Below are 17,854 nucleotides of genomic sequence, written 5' to 3' on the forward strand. Positions count from 1 at the left end.
GCAAGCCGATAAAGGCGGTGCGATTGTGATTTGGGCAGCTGATGATTACAAGAAAGAAGGTGAGAGACAGGTTCTCAACCAAGAATCCCAGGTCACCCTAACAAAGATATTCAAGGGGAGCTTTCAGTCATCCTGAAAGCAGCACTTGATCAAGGCTACATCAGACCAAAATAATGTGAATTTTAAACAAAGTTGACCCGAGGATACCGGTACTTTATCTACTTCTGAAAATCAATAAAAATGAAACAACGCCTCCAGGCCGGCCGATAGTCTCAGGGAGTGACTCAGTGCTTTAACCTATTGCACAGTATGTGGATTGTTTCTGAAACCTTTCATTTTTTTTTTGTTTAAATATCTTTATTGGTCTTTTCATATTTTTCCATTTTCTCAAGGTACATGACATAACATACTGTCAAAAAAACCAACAATATTTTCAATTACATATTACATTTTCGCAACAGTACTGTTGTGGATTAACTACTCATGTTACAGCAGATCGTATTTCGATGTGTTTCAACACATCAACTTAGCATCAAGGCTGTCTCTCATAGCGTCTTTGTGATCCTCTGGCCTGCAAAAGGAAGGAAACAATATGATTGTGTGTACAACAGGGAGTGGTGTAGCAGGTGTATTCCAATCTTGTGGCGAAAGGCAGATAGCGCAGGGTTGTCCTTATCAACAGGTTCACCTTGAGGAGGAGGCTTGAACCTGTCTCTGAACTGTTAGCATGAGCTTTCATGCCTGTGTGTGGGAGAAGTTATTACACATCCTCCGCGCACAAAGGGAAATGTCTTAAATACTCTTTATTTGTTAATGAGCGTCTTGGGTTTGAGTCTGGCCAAGGAAAAAGAAGTCTTTGTCGCTAATTCAATACAACTACTTTTTTAATGTAGACAGTTACTAAAAATATCCAAGCTGGAGGTAAAAAAGTACAGGAATAACGTACAAGTTAAAGTGTCTCTGACACTACCTCCGTCAGTACCGCTGTACGGGGAAAGAGACTCAAAAGTTAAGTCTAAACAAGCATTGAAAGCGTACGTCATCGCGATCGATCTGAAAGCGAAAGTGATCGCGATCGCGCACGAGTTTGCAAAGTGCTGCTGAAGGCTAGCGGTTTGCGCGTGCACGGTCGCGTGAACACAAGCGCTAGGCCAGCCAGCAGCACTTTGAAAACTCACATACAAAATGTCTCTCCGAGCCAGCGCATGCGCTGGGCTCAGCGAGACCTAAAAAGGAGAGAGAAAAAGGTGCCCAATACCACATGATGACATCGCCTATAACATTAAAGCCACCCAGGTCTGATTGCCCTGAGATTAACAAATGTTGAAAACAGTCTTATGTGGCCAGTGCGATAGGCCGACAGTGGGATTGTTCCAAAGGAAAAAGAAGGAGGATAGAAGCAAATACACCAATAAAGTAAACATTTACAATATAATAACTGTCAACAACATAATTAAAGGGCTGCCATCCAGAAACCATTATGAAAGTCGTTACATTACAAAGCATGGGACTATAGAGTGTGGGAGGTCCGACAGGACAGCACACTGGGGTGATAGTCAAACTCGTGTTCATGAAGCAGGTTCCATCATATCTCCAACACACAGTGGATTTCATCATTAACATTGAAAATTTACTCTGGATGTCATTTCTATTTATACTCAAATTCCCCAAGATGAGGGGTTAGTAGCAATTGAGCTCTACCTTGAACCAAGACCCTATCAAGTTCCGACTGAATTAATCAAAAATCTAGCAAGGTTTGCTCTTAAAAAGAATTATTTCAAATACGGGGAGGAATTTTATTGACAAATCAGCCATGGGTTGTCCCTTCGCTCCAGAGCTAGCAGTGCTGTATATGGCCCAATTTGAGGAATGATTCATCTACCATAACAACCCCTTTTTCCATCAATTGGGGTACTTGGCTGCGGTATATGGATGATCTCCATTTATCTGGTTAGGCCAAGATGTCTGTTTGAATCACTTAGTCACCTGGCTAAAAGAGATCTCCTAACATTAAATTTTACATGAACAGTAACAACAAAACCATCACTTTCTTAGATGTTGAAGTGGTTGCTAAAGATGACAGACTGAAGACCACATTACACATCAAACCTACTGATGGGACTAAATCCCTCCATTACTCCAGCCATCACCCTCAAAGCCTTTGGGACAACTTGCCTTATGGGCAATTTTTAGAATAAGGCAGAATTGCTCTGAGAAAGGAGATTACTTCTTTCATGCACAGAATTTGCTTGACAAACTCAAAGAATAGAGGTATCTAAAACAATTGTTAAAATACTCTATGAAGCAAGCCTATTTCACCCCCCGGGAGACCCTGTTGACTAACCCTGGGCAAAGTACTATGCTACGCTCGCGTAGTTTGCGAAGTTTGTGCTACTTTGCACTACGCGAATTGAACGTAGCACAGTGCAAACATGCGTAGCGGTCATTTATTGCTTGCTCGCGGCCCTCAACGTCAAGATGGCAACCGCGAGCGAGCAAAATGACATGCTGCTCGAGTACAAATCTACTTGAACGGCAGGAAACCGCTTACACTGTGCAAGATGCCGTTTGCAATGATTGCACAGTGCGGACAAGCATCCGGCACTGTGCAATCATCGTGAACAGCATTTCCTACCGCACTACGTAATTCGCGTAGTGCTACGCGTAGCTCACGTAGTGCGAATTACACTTCGCGTAGCGCTACTACGCGAACTACGCCCAGGGTTACTGTTGACTAAGAAAAATAAAATATTGAGTGAACATTTGGCTTGTGTTTCACCCTCTGCCCCCAAACTAATCATTAAAAAAATGATATCACAAAATAGGCATTTACTTTCACAGTTGGACGAATCTTTTCAACGACCCCTTTTTGCTTTGAAAAAGGACCGAAGTATTGGTCGAAAAAAGTGTGAGCATACACACAACCACCAACATCTAAAAGTAATTTAAGACAGCTTTGGAATCTAACACCAGTCAAAGGTTATCATAAATGTGGCACATGCATTATTGCAACCAAAGGATTAAAGGGAGTGTTTTAAACATAAGACAGTCACATGGAAACATACCAGATGTAGTGGCGGAGCCACCCGGCCCGTCCACGCACGTCGCACGCATCCTCGAGGGTGGGCACGCCCGAGGGGATAAATAAAGGTGGCCAAGACCGCTCGGGTCTTGTGGCCAGTAGTCATGTAACACGAGTGTGGCCTCCCTTATGTGTAGCGAGTGTACGGTCTTGCCCACACGCAGGGACTCATCCAGGAGTCTAGAACTCTACACTGGCGACGAGGCGAGTCTGCCTCACGCCTCACCACCGCTCACGGGGTGTTTGCAGGAGCCCATGTAGCCGAAGGAGAGTGTCGGCGTCCGTTGTGCGGCTGTCACAGAGCGGGTGCCCACCCTGCTGCCGTCCCTCGCGCCGCCGGTCCTGGCCTGGAGCGTGCTGCCTCTGGCGCGTCATCGCTCACGAAGGAGAAGGAAGCGGATTGTTGGCGCAGGGAGCAGCGCCGGAGGTGAGGCCGATCCTTCACGCGCGCGTGGTGTGCGCCGCCTCCACCCAGCGCTGCTCTCCCTGACACCCTGCATCGTCACGCTGCTGCTGCCCGGCCGCGCTCCCGTTACCACGTGGTCGAGCCGGCGGGCGCAGTATTCCCTCGCTTCACGTGCGCCCCCTACTGTGTCGACCCGGTTGGGGAAGGGAGCACGAAACCGCCGCCTCTGCTGCAGAGAAGAAAGGGGAACTGTGTGCCCCCCCCCCGTGAAGGCAGGCTGTGGGACTGCGTACTGTGTGAGCCTTCTGTGGGGACAGGACCAGCTGATACTGCCCTGCTCATGCCAGGAGGGAGGAAGAAAAAGGTGCCCAATGCTCTGCCTGCAGCTGCTGAATGAGGAATAACAAAAAAATATATATATATAAGAAAAGTACACAAACAATTAAATCAGGACAAACAAAGCTACCTGTCGCTGGGGGTAGAGGCATCAGCCACAGGACGACACGCAGCAGGAGAGGCACTGACTCACACCCCATATCCTAGAAGGGCACAGCGCACAGAAGCGGCATCGCCAAGCCTGCGCTCACTCGGCGTTCCCACACGGCCACCAAGCTTGGACACGCACGAGGTGTCAGATAGCGCCGAGAGATGACTACCCCAAGCACCAGTGGCGGGAGTGCCGCCCAGGTGGTACCACCCCCACAACGAGCTGCTCCACAAGCCCCCGCCCCAACGGGACATGGCGCAGCCGCCCCACTGCCACCGTTTAGCGAACTCACGGACCATTCCACCGCGGCAGCGCGCTGGCGCTCCTGGATTGGTCGGCTGGACCATTACTTCGTGGGAGTGCGAGAGACGGGCGGACGAGTGAAGAGATCACTCCTGATGTGTTACGGGGGAGCAGAGTTGTACGACCTCTTCGAAACATTGCCGGACAGAGGGGATGACAACGATTACGCTGGGGCTGTCGCGGCCCTCAACAATCATTACGATCCACAGATTAATCCAGACTTCGAGTGGTTCAAGCTCCGGCAGGCACGTCAAGGAGAGGCTGAGACTATAGATATGTTCTACTAGCGACCACCTGCACCCTCCCCGACCAGAGAGCGGAGATTTGCGCCCAACTCATCCAAGGCTGCAGATCAGTTCAGCTACGACGCCTTATATTGCGACAGCCGGGCATCACCCTCGACGAAATCCTAGTACTTGCCAGGGCACATGAGCTGTCCAACGCGCGGGCGGAAGAAATGGAAGCAGCCCTCAATCGGCCTACTGTGGCCCAGCGAACACCCGCCATCAAAGAAGAACGACTAGATGTGATCCAAAGACGACCGCCCCAATCACGAGGGACCACGAAGACTCCGCAAAAGATCACATGCGGCAACTGCGGTCTAGAACACTATCCCGGAGCAAGATGCTTTGCCAGAGGAAAGACATGCTCACAGTGTGGGAGACTGAATCACTTCGCGAAAGTATGCAGGAGTGGCAGAGGGCGAGGTGCCACCTCAAGCCAGAGGGGAGTCACATCGAGGGTACACCAGCTAATGCTGGAAGACGCAAAAGACCAAGTGGAAGATGCCCAGCAAGGATTCGACTTCGGGATGGAAGAAGACGACGTATTCTTCGTTGGCAGAGAAGGGGTCAGGCGCCGACCACCGCCCATGTGCGACATCACTGTGGCAGGCTCCCCTGTGAGTGCCCTAATCGATACGGGGGCGTCAGTCATCGTGATGGACAATGACCAGTACGAGAGATTGTCGCCACGCCCAGTGCTTTTGCCATCCAAAGCGCGGATATACACCCACGACAGCGATAAACCACTTCCCTTCCGGGGAGTCAAGGAGGTCAGGGTCACCAGTGACGGCCGGAGTGTAGACACGAAATTCCACGTCACAGAAGGACGACGGGGCACGCTACTCAGCTGCCATACAGCGGAAGATCTGGAGCTCGTGTTTTTCGCCAACCAGATACATGACCTGCACGCCCAAGAAATGTTAAAAGACTTCTCCATGCTATTCAAAGGGCTAGGATGTCTCAAAGGAAAGATGTTCAAGCTACACGTAGACCCAACGGTCAGGCCCATGGCGCTCAGGCATCGGAGGGTGCCGTTCCACCTGCGACCACAGGTGGAGGAAGAGCTAAAGAAGCTGGAAGACCTGGGGGTGATAGAAAAGGTGTCAGGACCCACCCCGTGGGTGTCTCCCCTCGTCGTGGCCCCAAAACCCAAACAACCCGGGGCCATTCGGTTATGCATGGACATGCGCTTGCCGAATAGAGCTGTAAAGAGGGAGCGTCATCTCACGCTTACGATGGATGACATAGTCGCGGATCTCAACGGTGCACGGTGGTTCACCAAGTTGGACCTCAACGCAGGGTACCACCAGTTGGAACTCCACCCAGACAGCCGAAACATCACCACGTTTACCACTCATGTTGGTCTGCGCCGCTACAGAAGACTGAGTTTCGGCGTCTCGTCGGCCGCAGAGGTCTTCCAGAATGCCATACGGGAGACGCTCTCAGGTCTGCAGGGGGTAATAAACTTAAATGACAACATACTGGTATTCTCCAAGACCCTAGAAGAACACCACAGGCACCTCCGGGAGACCCTACAGCGGCTTGCGGACAACGGACTCACCTTACATCGATCAAAGTGCTCATTCTACCAAGAGTCCGTGGACTTCTTTGGATATATATTCTCGTGAGATGGACTGCGCGTGGACCCAAAGAAGGCCGAAGCCATTCGATCCACCCCAAGGCCCACGTCAGCCACCGAGGTCAGGAGCTTCCTGGGCATGGCCACGTATTGTGGCCGATTCATTCCCAATATTGCATCCCTATCCGAACCTCTCCGCATCCTCACAAAGTCAGGACAGCCATGGGCATGGTCAGCCAAAGAAGACATGGCGTTTCAAGCAATAAAGGATGCTCTCATCGACGACAGAGTCATGGCATGCTTTCGACCGCACAGGCGTACGGAGGTAGTAGTAGACGCAAGCCCCGTAGGGCTAGGGGCAATTCTGATGTAGGAAACCAAGTCAAGAGAGTGGGTCCCCACCGCGTATGCCAGCTGGGTGCTGACAGCCACGGAGATGAAGTACGCACAGATAGAGCGGGAAGCACTGGCAATCAAGTGGGCATGCCAGCATTTCCATCTATACCTGTATGGGCACGACTTTCAGGTGGTCACCGATCACAAGCCCCTAGTCCCGCTCTTTGCTGGCACCACTCGGCTCGCCCCGCCGCAGATTGAGAGGTGGGCTGTGCAACTACAGACGTACCGGTTCGATGTCATATTCAGACCTGGGGCCAACAATCCGGCCGACTTTTTGTCACGACACCCTGGCCCATCGCCGGCGAGGCACACCCCGGCGGACGACGAGTACACGGAGGAGTTCGTCCAAATGATCTCCGTAGACGCATGCCCAACAGCGCTCACCCTCGAGGAAGTAGGAAAAGCAACGGAGTCTGACGAGTGTTTAGCCAAAGTCGAGCGTACGCTGGTCGATAGAAATTGGAAGCAGTTCCTGGATGGTGTTAGCGCACTCACGGCAGAGGAACAGGTGTTTCGTCAACAACTGTGGAGGGCACAAAGTGAACTTAGTGAAGGTCCTCAAGGGGTTCTCCTGAGGGGCCCCTCCCTCGTGATCCCCAGGAGCCTGCAGAGGGAAGTAGTCCGACTAGCGCATCAAGGCCATCAAGGGGTATCCAAAACCAAGGCCAGACTAAGGAGCGAAGTCTGGTTCCCAGGGATGCACGCTATGGTGGAGGAGGCCGTACGCAACTGTCACTCCTGCCGCATCACAGGCGGGGAGCCAGCACCACCCCCGGTAATCACCGAAGACCCGTGCTGTGAGCCATGGTCCAAAATAAGTATAGACTTTGGGTCTTTCCCGGAGGGACAGAACACACTGGTGCTGATTGATGCCCACTCAAAGTTCCCAGTGGTAGAGATAGTGCCGTCGACTGGACCGCACCTTTGCCATGCTGGGTCTGCCGGAGGAGGTCAAGTCAGACAATGGTCCACTATTCCAAAGCAGAGACTTCCAGGAGTACTTGGCCTCCCGTGGCATCCGGCATCGGAAGATCACCCCGCAGTGGCCCCAAGCGAACGGAGAGGTGGAGCGATTCATGCGCACCCTGAACCGAGCCCTCAGGATCGGAGTGGAGAAGGGGGATGATGCCGAGCAGTGTCTGTCGCAGTTCCTCTGCACGTATCGCCAAACTCCGCACTGCACTACCCGGTGTACGCCAGCACATTTGCTGTTTCGACGGGCCCCGAGAGGTAGCGTGCCGGCGGACCGGTCATGGAATCCGCACGAGCTGGATCAAGATGCAGCACAAGCACGGAGGAAGAGTTCCAATGACAAAGCGAGTCAAGCGCGAAGGGCGCAGTCCAGAGGCATTCAGGTCGGAGACAAAGTGGTAGTAAAAGATCGCCACCCCAGCTGGAAGTTTCGCACCCCATTCGAACCAGAAGTGTGGGAGGTGGTCAACACAGGAGGAACCATGGTCTCAGCCCGGCGAGGAACTCGGATAGTCACAAGAAATGTGTCCTGGTTCAAGCTAGTCCCCAGAGACGGAACAGAAGCTGGTCAGCCGGAGAGAGAGCTGGAAAGTAGGGAAGAAATTAGTCACACTGAGGGTTTGAGAAATCAGTCGGAGTTGACACAACCACAACTCGATGGTGGACCAGGGACAGCCGAGAACACAAGGGATACAGAAGAAGCTGCCCCAGCACCGGAAAGAGAAGGCGAAGGGTCTGAATCAGGAAACAACTCCCGGAGCCATAGGTATGGTCTCCGGCCGAACCCGACCCCCAGCCAGAGACTCAAGGACTTTGCGTGGTGTGCCCCGAAAGACTAACACGTCCCTCCTTTGGAAGGTTGCTATATCTAAAACAATGGAGGGATGTAGTGGCGGAGAAACCCGGCCCGTCCACGCACGTCGTACGCATCCACGCACCCCCGAGGGCAGGCACGCCCGAGGGGATAAATAAAGGTGGCCAAGACCGCTCGGGGTCTTGTGGCCAGTAGTCATGTAACACGAGTGTGGCCTCCCTTATGTGTAGCGAGCGTACGGCCTTGCCCACACGCAGGGACTCATCCTGGAGTCTAGAACTCTACACCATCTTCTCTAATTGCAAAACTATAAATGTAGTTAATGGCATCATTTGCTGATGTAATAACCTATATACAGGGAAGACTAATCAAGAGATCCGTCAACGAATCATCCAGCACAAATCCTGTATACGTCGAAAAGCCATGACAGCTCCATTAGTGAACCACTTCAGTGAGAAGTAGCGTTCTGAACATGATTTTCGATGGACGGTATTCACAGCCATAGAATTGGATCCCAGAGAAGGGAACACTGAGAAATTGAAAAAAAAAGAGGCATTCCTTATCCTTCGCTTCAACACTGTTATAGATGGGCTGAATGAAATGACGATAATTCGGAATTTAAGTAGCTAGATCTTGGTTTCTTTCAGAAACAACTCGTCAAGTTTGAGAGTCCTAGCGGACTGATAGGTACTTGAACACGAAGTCCTGTGTGCGAAAAGATGTTTCCATTCAATGAGGAAATGACCAGAGAGATGGGAGAAGCCATATGAAGAACAATGACTCCACACCTTTTCCAAATATCACATGCACTTAGAAGTAAAAGCTGCACCCTGTGTTTTGCAGAAAAAGCCGGGTAGAAGTCACACTACACTTTACGCACTGCAATACACACAGCATGCTTATAAATGTTGGGATCAAAAACGAGTAGTTAATTGGGCTGCCCACATCCTATAATTTGACCGCTACTGTCAACCAGCTTACTCATCAACAAACACCTTGAGAAATCCATTGGTATATATTGTTAAACCTGCTTCACTAATGTGACCACTACAAATCCCATAATGCATTAGATCAATGGAAACTTGGGTTGAGCTCTTTAGCCCTTTCCATTGGCCTGACGATTTCAAAGCAAAAACAATTATGGCAACATAAAAGAAGGGCCTTAGAGAGAACGGAATAACAGTTTGTGACGTGGCGTGAGCAAAAGCAGGAATAACTTAGAGACGTTAATCAACACGTTTTAAGTAAGCGGTGTGTTTTACTCAATTTAAAATGTTATTGAAGTGGGTACGAAAACGAAACAGCAGTTTGAGCAGGTCACAATCCCGTTCATTTGTTGTACGGCAATATTTTAGTCGTCTTGTCATTCTGTGGGAAATCTACCACCCAAATATATCCGGCGTCTTCCACCACTGAATAAGCGCAGCAGTTACAATGTAACAATTAATGCATTCTTTCCCTGAATATTCATTATGGCCACACTTGAGTTTCAGAGCCAAGACGGAAAGAAAATCATTACGAAATAAAAGCTGAAGGGCTGCACTGCAAATAACGTCACCAAAGTGAGTGGAATTCATTTACCATTCTTTCCAGCTACAGAACGCATTTTAAGCTTGCGCTACAATTCTAAATCATTACAGACGTGCTGCACTCAAAGTAACTTAACCAAAGGGAGTGTAATACCTTTATTATTTTCTGCGAGCCACAGAATGCTAAACTTGCACTACAATGTTAAATCAAAATGACGTGCTCCCTTGTTTAATTTCCTGAAAGTGATTGGAATCTATTTCAAACTCCAGATCCGTGTTTAAGCTTGCCCTACAATTTTCAAACAAAATAATGAGCGGAATTCATTTTTAAACCGCAGAGGATGTTGAAAACTAAATAACGAGCTTCCTTCCACCCTTCATTTAAAATAATGGAAAATATGCCCCTCCAATCCCTCTTCTCAACCAAGTGTGCCATTTCATCTCCACAGATATTTGAAAGGAGACATGATTGATCTATATGTCCGTGCCTCAACAAAAAAACAGACCAGTGAGTACACAAATTGTCTGCTCGCTGGAAATAATGGTTCATTTATATTTGATCTAAAATGAGCCTCTTGTCCTTTTTTATTTATTATTTTTTATGTATTTGTTTGTATTCAGAAAACAACACGGGCAAGAAGACTCCTGTCATAGGACACTACTAAAGCCTATGTAAGTTAAGAATGGAGGTGCTAATTAAAAACCCACACCTAGAATTATTCAGAGTTTTTATCAACCGGTTTTGTGTATGTATTGTTTTCAGTTTCCTACAGTTATGGGTTCTGAAGAGAATCCCAAATCAACGCTGGGTTCAAACGCATCAACAGCTTGATATCTAGGGAGTGTATCCATGATAAAGAGAAATACAGACTTACAGGGATTTGTTGGTTGACAATAAATTGTTTACGTTAATCTCTACTAGAGGCCTTAAACTAAAGGAAAAGGCTAATTTGACACTCCTCGGTTATAAGCCAATAAAGTGGGCATTCAGTAAGGGCATTTCATCCTTTTGCCCCTTTGGTTGCTTTCAAATTCACAACTGATATATTGAATGTTACATGAGGTTTGTTATGTGTTTTTTGTCTACATATTAATTCACTATTGTCTCAATGGGTTGATGTTTATTTGATGGGGGGTATGTAATATATGACACTGTACTTGTGATACGAAGATGTTGTTCTTCTGTCATTGACAGTTGTACGCAAAATGGTATTAACAATTTGTTATGTACAATGGCGAATTAAAGGGTGATCATAGTAATTGAGTTGAATGATCACAATTGAAATAATTGTGTTATTTAAACAGAGTCAGCACTGGCGTTTATTTGGTTCTTTTGATGTTGTAGTGGCCTAAACTTGCTGACGTTAAATAGGCCCAAACCTTAGTTAGTTTTTTTACTATTAGATAGTGGACATTTCTCTATGCTTATAAGTCTTTGTGCCTGACAGCATGTCTCCAATACACGTCTGGGCAACAGCTACACTTTGTGCCTTCCTGCTAGACAGTCACAACAGAGAAATGGATGGGAGGGACAAGAGATTCATCTGCATACTGATAAACTTCCTATGCAGGAAGTGGGAGAGGGGGCTGACATCTGAATAGGTTGTGTCCTACCCTCACCCAAAGAGCTGATTTACCCCCTACTGGTAGTCTGATGACAGGGCTGAAAAGGATCCTTGTGCACTTCAGACAGTTCCTTTGAAGTCACCCCGTACATCAAAGGCACTTTTGGGTATACATACCAGGGCTCTAGCATTATCAAATCAGACCCTTCTGGATCGTGAACTGGACCTCTGTCAGAGGAAGTGTTGTGCTGCTTAAAGAATTCAACTGAACTACTTTTCTGGAAGGACGGCTGCATGCTGCTCTCTGGTTCTGCTGAAGGAGAGCTGAACTCTGCCTTCCATCCAAAGTGATCTCCAAGGGATTGCCTTCTGTTTTTTTAAGCCTCAGGGACACAAATGACTGCCTGCAATTCTGCTGGACTCTGTCCTACCCTTGCCTGAGGTGCCTCTCCAGTTCCAGATCTCAGAAGTGGGTGCGGCAGCTGTCTTGCTACAAAATTGAGGCAGGTCCTACCTGCGTGTAGCAAAACCAGCGCATTCACACAGCTACAATAGTAAAATCAGCGCACAGCCTTTAAATCAGTGCTTTGCCTTCAGAGATTGACGCATCAGACAGATTGTTACCACCACTGCAGCTTGGTGCGACTGATGTATTCCCTCAAGTACGTGGCAGAATCTAGCGCATCGCTCTACGCCTCTCGACTCCAGTACCAGTCTTCGGAACTGATGCATAGCCTTCACTGTGTGGAGAAAATCGATGCATCCTTTGCCTGAAGGGCTCGACATTAAATCACTTAGTTGGCTGCGACCAGGAAAGGTACTTTGTTCCCCGGGTCCTGTAGCCACAACCTAACACACTCATTGGATGATGTCATCAGTGACATCATGAGAGATGTCATAAATGATGTCATAGAGCATGTCATGAGTGATGTCATAAGCAGTGCATATTGAGGGCGCAAGTTATAGTTAGCGCTGCTAACTATACCTGCTGAATTTTTGTGTTTTTTTCTTTTAGTTCAAAATGTTAATGTTGTCACTGAGAAATTCACCTAACTATGTTACTTTAACATTTGGGTGCCGATTCCGATCCGTCAAAAAAATTTACCGTCCGACTCGTATCCGTATTTTTTTACGTACGAATCGTACAAGTACCGTGTAAACGGCCAAGTACGATTCGGACGTGAAAAATACCTACGAATAGCGTCGGGAAATGTCTACGAGAGGAAGTCGGACATTTTTACGTGCAAATCGTAAAACAAAAGTCCGAACGCGCAAGTACGATTCGTACCGCCCGTCCGAATACACAACCGCATGTAAAAGGCCCCGTACGGAGCCAACGCAGTAGCACACATGTACACGGGTAAACTTGTGCCCGTATACGAGCCGTACAGCCCCTCCACCCCCCAATATGTCAGCACCGTACACCCCCCTGTCCGCACTGTACCCCAGGCTCGCACGCACCGTACCCCCGCATGTACGCGCCGTACCCCCACCCCATGTAAGTGGGTACTCCAGGCTCGCACCTGTACGTGCTGTACCCCCGCATGTACGCGCCGTACCCCCCCCCATGTACGCGGGTACCCCTGGCCCGCATCTGTACGCGCCGTACCCCCGCATGTACGTGCCATACCCCCCCATGTACGCGGGTACCCCTGGCCCGCACCTGTATGCGCCATACCCCCGCATGTACACGCCGTACCCCCGCATGTATGCGCTGTACCCCCCCATGCACGCGGGTACTCCAGGCCCTCACCTGTACATGCCGTACCCCCGCATGTACGCACCGTAACACCCCCATGTACGCGGGTACCCCTGGCCCGCACCTGTACACGCCGTACCCCCGCATGTACGCGCCGTACCCCCGTATGTACGTGCCGTACCCCCCCCATGTACGCGGGTTCTCCAGGCCCGCACCTGTACGTGCCGTACCCCCGCATGTACGCGCCGTACCCCCCCATGTACGTGGGTACCCCAGGCCCGCACCTGTACGCGCGTTACCCCCACCGCCCCAGGCCCGCACCTGTACGCGTCGTACCCCCCACCGCCCCAGGCCCGCACCTGTACGCGCCGTACCCCCGCATGTACGCGGGTACCCCAGGCCCGCACCTGTACGCGCCGTACCCCCACTGCCCCAGGCCCGCACCTGTATGCGCCGTACCCCCACCGCATGTACGCGCAGCACCCCAACCCTGTACCCCAGCACCCTCACCCAGCATCGCGTATGTACGGACCGTACCTACGCGAAAAATACTCGTACAGAACCAGGACACTGTAAAACAGCAAGGGTCAATTTGACTCGCACAACACCACAAAACACGTCTACATGACAAAATACATCTCAAAGACTGACCTGGCACATCCAAACAGGCAAACAGAGGCCCAAACTCACAACCACCTCTTATAACACACCCACCAAAATTCAAACACAGCCACACCCAAAAATGGACCAATAAAAAGGGCCCACACACACAACCCATGAGCCTTTGCAACAGACCCACTGCTGCCAGACCCCACACACAAACAACTACACCTTACTGACCCCTTAACCACACCTTAACTCACACACCTTCACACAACCTCCTTCACAAACACCCCCACTCACATTCACACACACACCGTCACATTCACACCCACACACCCACAACCATCCACACTCTCACCCCACACCATGCTCACAGACAAGAATCCAAAGTTCACAAGGGCGGAGCTGGAGCTCCTTGTCAACGAAGTCATCAGAGTCGAGCCACAGCTGTTTGGAACATTGGTCAGACAGACCAGCATAGCCCAAAAAACCAGCCTGTGGCAGAGGATCGTCGAAAAGGTGAATGCTGTTGCGCCCATCCGAAGGACCAGGCATGAATGCCAAGCCAGGTGGTGCGATCTGCACAGGGCAGTCAAGAGGAAGATGAATGAGGAATACGCCCAGAGTAACATCGATGGAGGCGGGCTGCCCCGCAGACCCGTACACTACCATCCCTGGGAGGAGAAGGTGATGGCCCTGCTTCCGCCGGTGGGAGTACACGGAGTTGATGGAGTCGCAGAGCCTGGTGAGTACACAAACAACTTACGTAACATGTGGGCAATGGGGTCCACACCACAAATACACCAAATGCACGCAACTTCCCCCAAGCACTCACCGCACACAACCACACTCAAAAACCACGCTCATGCCACCAATGTCTCCATGCACCATTCACAAATCAAGCCAATGCCATGTCCCAGGCTACACCAACCACAAACCCAAGACTGGATGTCCGGGAGGCTGGGCCTCACACAACACATTGTGAAAATGAGAAGCAGACACCAATGCCCTCAGCCCATATGGCATAGGTACATACCCATGCACAATGCACAGGGACTGGCAAAGTACTGACAAGGTCGCTGACACTTGGCCCTGCCGTATGCAGCACAAGGCCTTCCTGGGACCACTGTACACTCAAACACCAACTCCACAAGCACGGGTAACTAGCACAGGAACTCACACTCACTGTCATGCCAGCATTCACCATGAGGGGACAGACGCATCACCTGGGAGACCCAATGCCAACTCACACTACACCCAACAGCAGTCCCGGTCACATACAGCCACCTTACACAAGCACACACCCCCGGGGCAGGCAACAGATTTACACACTCTCACAATGGACATGTGACACAAGACCAATCCATAGCCAAATAAGTATCCTAGTCAAAATTCTACAGGTCAAACACTCAGGAGAACATATCAATCTGTCCCCCGCAACATACCCATCCCCAAGTGGACATTGAGAGGAATGCTAGGCACACCCAACTACCTGGAGGAACTGTGACAACTTGAATATGTATGAAACATGGATGTCGCATGAAACAGCATTGACATTGTCTCTCTCACACACAGGGCAACGTCGTGGATCTCCCCCCAACACGGGGGGGGGGGAACAATCACAGTCCCAGGCTCGGCGTGAAGATGACCCCACCGGCAGCGACGACTCTCACCACTCCGTGGATGACCACAACCAACCTGGCCCCTCTGGTGCCCAAGCCCCTGCAGCACCTGCGTCAAGTACATCTGTGCCAACCACCACCCCCATTGCTGCCACATCCCAGGAGACACCCAGGAGCCCTGCTCGCATTAAACAACAGAGCCAGTCTGACCAGGAGGGATAAGGTAATCCGGGCACCCAGGAGGAGGCAGGCAACCCTGCAAATGCCATCCCTCAGGGGTCCCGTAGACCCGATGTGCCCACAACAGCAGGCCAGGCTCAAGTGGGCAGGGGTGGTGGGAGTGGAGGCAGGCGGAGGCGCGAACCTGACCAGCCAGCTGAGGGAACCGGTATGTCCCACATACGCCACATCCTGGACACATACCGGCGTGACACCAGGGGCATCAGCCAGGTAGTGTCAAGACTCACAGAGATGCAGGGGACCCTCAACGAGATCAAGAACATGCAGGCCGAGCAACATGCCAGTCAACAACAACACCAAGGACGGATGGAGGCAAGACAGGCTGAGCTCCTGGCGGTGCAAAGGGACATGAGCCATTCACTCCGTCGGATTGCCGACAACATGGGCAACCCTTCCTGTGACAGCAGGCGCAGACCAGCACCAGCCACAGGGAGGGAGGAGGAGGATTCATCCGACGGAGCGTCCCAAACATCGTCAAGGCCTGCATCTGAGGGTCCCCGGAGGAAGGTGGGTCGTCCACGGCAAAGACCGCGAGAGTCAGCGGACCATCAACATCTCCCAGGTCACCTGGCCTGGCACCTGGCCCTCTGGCGCAACAGCAGCACCTCATCCAATGACATTCTCTGCCACATGGACTTGCTGGTCACAGTCTGACCAATGATGACCAACACTGTGCTCTGGACTCTGATGACTTCCAATGCCAAGGATACCATCTCACCCTGTGAACTTTGGATTCTATTCCCCCGGTAGAGCACCTAATTTCACCTACCAAAACACGTACCCCACCGCAAATAAAAATATTATTTGGTTCATGAGACGTTGCTGTCATGTTGCTTAATTCCACAACATATGTGTGTGTAAATGTCAAACTATACCTGAGTGTTAAACTAACTCCAGCCATCCATACCCTGGGATCTGAGTCTGGTACAGGACACACATGGGTCACAAGGTATCATTCAAAGCAGGCATGGAGCAGAACACTCACCTGTGATGGCCACAAGCTGCTGAGGGGGGGCTTGCAATACTGAGCGGACAGACCTATTTGGAAGATTATCATTATGGCGTAGAGGTCATGGCTCATGTGCAGGTTCCCGAGGAGGGAGTCCCAGGTATGTGTTGGCAGGTGGGAGAACTATGTCCTGCATGCTGGAGTACGGTGGATGTGAAGAATGGTGGCATGGGCAAGGTCGGATGCACGGAGATGGCCCAACGGGGTCTCGTATGACAAGACGTACAAGGTTGGTTTTGTGTCGGGGTTGTGGACTGCCTCCTGAGTGTGGGTGGGGAGTGTTGAGGTCATCCTGCAGCAGACAGTGATCCATTGCAGCTATCTATGGTGGACGGTGATGTGGCTGGGGCGCAGGATGTTGAAGCTGAGGTGTGCAGATGCACCCTGGATGTGGACAAGTTTCCCGGGAGTTTGGATGTACGTGCTCCGTAGAGGGCAGGCCAGTATTTGACACGGATGTTGTCGTGGACATGGGGGATGGTCTGTCTTTCCTTGGAGTGGATCGATCTGTGGATCATGTGCATAATGCAGAGGGCGTTGCAGCATGAGGTACAGATGCTGTGGACTGACATGGCAAATGTGTGCGAGCAATACATGATGCACAACATCTTGTGTGTGTGGCCACTGGGTGCCGGGGCAGGGCTCTTGCGGGTGGGACACAAGCACTTGACCCAGCTGTAAGGGGACAATCCTCAGATGATCACCTCAGTCCTGTACAAGTCCAGCCTCAGGTGGCTCATGTACAGCCATTCATCAATGGATCTCATGCATTCAGGAATAATGGAACTGGCAATGTCTGCGTCTTTGGTGAGGGTGAGGAGCACCTGGCTGTCAATGGCATACCAGCTGATGAGGTGCTGTGTGCATGTGATGGTGGAGAGGGGGGTCCTGGACACATTGTAGATTGACACGCTGAGAGATGATACCTGTGCCATGTGCCAGACGACGACACCATACTACATGCAGAAGCCTTGAGTCCCACTCCCATGGCCTTGCTGGGGTATGGAGCCGGTGAGGAGTAGGAGGGACATGACCTGGTTGGTGTGACAGGGCCTGGAAGGCGTGGCAGCGCTGTGTAGGCAATTGGAGTAGCACACTCAGCATGCAAAGGTGTCGTGTGTGCGCTTAGGGTATGTCTGACAGCATGCGGTAGATTTGTAGATGGACATTGCTTGGAGTGTGGCTGCTACATCAGACTGTAGTGTGATGTGTGCCATGCAAGGACATGAGGGTCGTGCAATGTGCACGTTGCATGTGCTGA

The 17,854-nt window shown here is 50.7% G+C and overlaps 1 long non-coding RNA gene across 2 annotated transcripts in view; it reads left to right on the forward strand.

Annotated features, from left to right (window-relative positions):
- LOC146860121 (uncharacterized) overlaps window positions 1-17,854 on the forward strand; it is a 234,414-nt gene that overhangs the window by 9,240 nt on the left and 207,320 nt on the right. For both annotated transcript variants that reach the window (XR_014979100.1, XR_014979101.1), the window contains exons 5-7: window positions 9,820-9,888; window positions 10,305-10,363; window positions 10,477-10,527. This is a non-coding gene — a long non-coding RNA (uncharacterized LOC146860121). The remainder of the gene's footprint in view (window positions 1-9,819; window positions 9,889-10,304; window positions 10,364-10,476; window positions 10,528-17,854) is intronic.

This window comes from Triturus cristatus, chromosome 3_1 (genome assembly GCF_964204655.1).
Source record: "Triturus cristatus chromosome 3_1, aTriCri1.1, whole genome shotgun sequence".
Taxonomy (NCBI): domain Eukaryota; kingdom Metazoa; phylum Chordata; class Amphibia; order Caudata; family Salamandridae; genus Triturus; species Triturus cristatus.